Genomic DNA, 4,186 nt, shown 5'->3' with positions numbered 1-4,186 from the left:
TCCAAAGAAAAACAGATCTTTTTTATTATGACCCACACAGTAGGTTTGACTTCACTGTACACTGCTATATCAGGAGGGCAGTATCACAGTGGTACTGTATCTAATAGCTGTAGGGATAACATAATATGGGACTACAAAGAAATTTGTAATAGGTGAAATAAAGTACAGTCATTCAATTCATTTTAGGTTGAGATACAACGTTTGAGAACAATTAAGTAGTGACTGGTTATATCTAAACCCTGGTTACCCTCTTAAAAATATGTACATATTTTGAAGAAGCTGACCAAAAAAACCAACAACAACAAAAAACCCCAAGAAGACACATTCAGGAAGAAACAATTCTCTACTCCCAACAAACATTTCCCTCCTGGTTTCCTGACAAAACTTTTTCTGTTTGCTGCAGTTTTGAGATTCATCTGGTTGTTACCTGGGAGTTTCTTGCCTAGACACCAGGAACAGCTGGAATCGGGATCCTCAGCAGCGATGATGATGACTGAAAGAGAAGGTGAATTACAGAAACTTCTCTTTATATGACTAACTGTAAGATTCACAGCACCAAAAAAACTAAACCAAACCAAAACAAAACAAAACAAAAAAAGCCACAAATGGCTCTGTGCAGATTGAATTCAGCTGGAAAACCATGAAAACTTTCCCTAAGGTATTGATCTAGATAAGAAATTCAAAAACATGGGGAGAAAATGATATTATGAGGAGATGGAGAAAGACAAATGTAGAGGAGATAAAAATAAGTCAATGGAAGTGGTTAAATGACACATTAATAGAATATAGCCTACTGGAAAAGTACAGTCATTTTTGGATGGCTGTCATGTTCTACCTGAGTAAACTTGGTATGTTCTATAACCTCATAGTTTGAGAAACACCATATGAGGAAGTGAAGACTTCATTTGTGTAGACTTGGAACGAAAATCATAAAAAACATTTTTTCCACCAAGATATTTGTTGAATGGAATAAGGCACCCTGTCCCTTACTGGCTCAGATACGTATTCAGGTGAAATCATGTTATTTTATAGACTTCACTCAACAGAAAGCCATGCTCTCATGGCCCCTTTGTCTTACTGAATGAACGTATAAAATAAGCCACAAGTGAGAAACTGTGATTAAATAGAAAAAGAGGATTCAATGGAAATCAGAGAACTACGTAATAATGTCCTATCTGGGGAATTATCAGCAAAAACAAAAACTCTTTCTTAGCATTGTGCTATGCAACATTACTATGCTACAGACTATACTTTCTGCCAGGTGAATGGCATTTAATAATTACACAGGAGTAGGTAGCAGCACTTCTATAAATTTTAGTGGGGAGGGCAGAGGACAATGTGGATCCAGCTTTCCACTTACATAAAGAAAGTGACTTACAGACATCCTCAAGTTCTAGTGTTAAGACAGCCTTAGTGGTCATAGTAGGAAAAGTTTATAGGAGCAAGAGAGTTCTTCAAGCAGAAGAAATGTTAATTATATCCCATCTTGAAACATTAATCGTATACCATCTTATCTTGCCCTACAGTTGTATGCAACTTTCATCTCTTTGATGTTAAGACAGCCAATTCCTGAGGGTTTGGGGAAGAGAAAAGAGACTCTAATTTCTACTTCTCCCACTCTTTCTCTTTATGAGGGAATGGAAAATAAGCATCCACAACAGTGGAAAGCAGGGGAGGCAGTAGCTGTTTCTGAGAACATCTCCATGTTTTGTATGAATCAATAAATGAACCAACTCAACAGAATAAAGAAACATTGAAAAAGAGATGCAAGACTCTTCCCCCAAAGCCACAGCAGGTTATACTCCATAGCAGTTCTATAGCAGTTAAGTGCAGATCTTCATAAAGGGGTTAATCTTTCACATAACTTTCTTTAAAATATCGGCCTAGCATGAAAATGAGACAGAGGGGGAGGAAGAGAAGTTTTGTGTCTGTCTGTCCATGTGTATGTATACATAATAAAAGGTAAAATATATACAAATGAATTGAGGCCTACTTGTGGAATGTGTTATTTAAATATATATATATATATAATAATAATAACATCCTTATGCTTGAGGGGGAAAAAAAGCACTCACTAATTTGATGCAGCTTTTCACAGTAATATCCACACAGATCAAATACTTGTAGATCACAGCAACTACACATTGCTAGACTTGTTGAGCCAGCAATAAGATGCCTGTTCTTCCCTCACATGTCTACAAAGAAAATGGGAGAACATGAAGGATGCTATAAAGTGAGCAGACAGTATGAAGAAATAAGAAGACAGTATTGTCAGTATGAGAACTAAACTTTGAAGAGACAAAATAAAGATCTCTTGCACAACTGTAATATGTGTTGGGGAAAAAATCCTCTTGAAACCACAGGATTTTTATTTTCCTGTCTGAAACCTTTTACTAAATACGTATATGTTTAAAAAAAAAAAAAAAATTAGAAAAAAATCCCCACATTCCTATGTCTGGAAAGAAACATTTAAAGTTTCTAAACATAAATCACCGTCTCCCCCCACCCCATTCCTCCAGTGCAGAGCACCTGCTTTTGCTTTGTCCAGCTCTGGCTGCATTTTAAAGCTACCAAGTTTTCCTAGAGAAGGAATGTGTCTTCTCTGCAGACTGCCCTGAAGTCAGCATCTTGTTTGTTAACTTGTTTTTGACTTTCTCTAAGTTGAATTAAATAAGCTCCTCACCTACTCACTGTGAGTTTGCAGAAGGGATGAGCCACTGGAAATGGAATAAATGTAAATGACAAAGCCAATGGAGTAAGCTTTGCTGTGATAACAATTCATGCCGCCGCATAGCTGCTTTTCTTCTTATCCTAGCCAAACACAGTGAAAATCAAGAAAATAAAGGTTTGAAACAGAGAGGCACCTCACAGCAACAACTGAAAACATTCTCAAAGTGAAATTTCAGAAGCAACCTGAGCAGACCACAGTCCTCTCCCAGCACTGCTTTAAATAAACTCTAAAATAGGAGTGTGCAGATGTATATATATGCTTGGGAAAGAGTGACTGAAATGTTGTGCAGCAGATAAAAAACTGGGCACTCTGCTGATCGGCAGCTGGCTAAACATGATCCAGCCCAGAGCCCAGGTGGCCAAGAAGGTCAGTATGACCTGACTATATCAGAAGTAGTGTAGTCAGCAGAATCAGGGATGTAATCACCCCCCTGTACTCAGCCCTGGTGAGGCTGTGTACTGTTTGGAACACCTAACTACAAGAAGGATATTGTGTTGCTTGAGTATGTACAGGGGAGATCAACAAAACTGGTGAAGGGACTCAAAAAGAAGTAAATGAGAAGCTGTTGAAGTGGCTGTTTTGTCTGGAGGAGGCTGATAACTGCTTGAAATGAGGTCATGATGAAGAAAAAGGCTGGTCTCTTTTCACAGATGACAAATGAAAGGAAGTGAGGAAATGGCCTCAAGTAGCACTAGCAGAGTTTTTGATTGGATATCGGGAAGAATTTGTCATAGAAAGGTTGGCTAAGTATAAACATAGCAGATTAGTTTTGTTTGTTTTTCCCAATATCCATTCTACTTCTGAAAAGCACTTATGCCAATAAGTGGCAACATGACTTTGTTCACTGTTTTCAATGGGACTGCATATGCCTGAAATAGACACAGAAGCACTTAACTATAGCAACTTAAACTACAAGATCATTACTACCAGCAAAGCCCTGTACTTCACTTAAAACTGGTTCTTTCACTCAAGGACTAGCATTATCTGGGGCAAGGGACAAATATCTGTGCAATTTCTGAATACATTTCAGTCTCTGATCACCAGCAAAGAAATAAGCTCGACAAGAGGAAATTCTTTTACAAAGGTATTTCCTTACCTCCAACCTCTCAAATTACTGCTTTACAAAATAGGCAGCAACTTAACATACATCACCCTTTGCCTATGCTACTCCTTCACAGTGTCCATATACATTCCATCAGATGTGCACATGCTGAGACAGGTGCAGCATCACAGTGCAAGCTGATATTGTGACAAAAGAAAGACAAAAAGATGTGGACTGGTAAAGGCACCTAAAAAGTATAGTGGCAGTCAGTGTGTTGGTATTTACATTTCCTTGTATATATATAAAATAAATAGAAAAGATAAAAACTGGCCCAGATAAAGTTAATAAAATAACTGTCATAGATTTCAGTACAGCTAAGAATGCAAGCAATGTTTATATTACTATGAAAGGAA

At 37.6% G+C, this 4,186-nt stretch overlaps 1 long non-coding RNA gene across 1 annotated transcript; it reads right to left on the bottom strand.

The window, feature by feature from the left end:
• On the bottom strand, nucleotides 1-3,911 carry LOC107311457. Its single transcript, XR_001554076.1, has 3 exons — nucleotides 3,828-3,911; nucleotides 2,684-2,811; nucleotides 1-493 (listed from the first exon to the last, which is right to left on the bottom strand). It is a non-coding gene; the product is annotated as an uncharacterized LOC107311457 (long non-coding RNA).
• Between the last annotated feature and the right edge of the window lie 275 nt (nucleotides 3,912-4,186).

This window comes from Coturnix japonica, chromosome 3, assembly GCF_001577835.2.
Source record: "Coturnix japonica isolate 7356 chromosome 3, Coturnix japonica 2.1, whole genome shotgun sequence".
Lineage (NCBI taxonomy): Eukaryota > Metazoa > Chordata > Aves > Galliformes > Phasianidae > Coturnix > Coturnix japonica.
The sequence above is the reverse complement of the archived record's forward strand: the minus strand, read 5'-3'. Positions and strand labels throughout refer to the sequence as shown.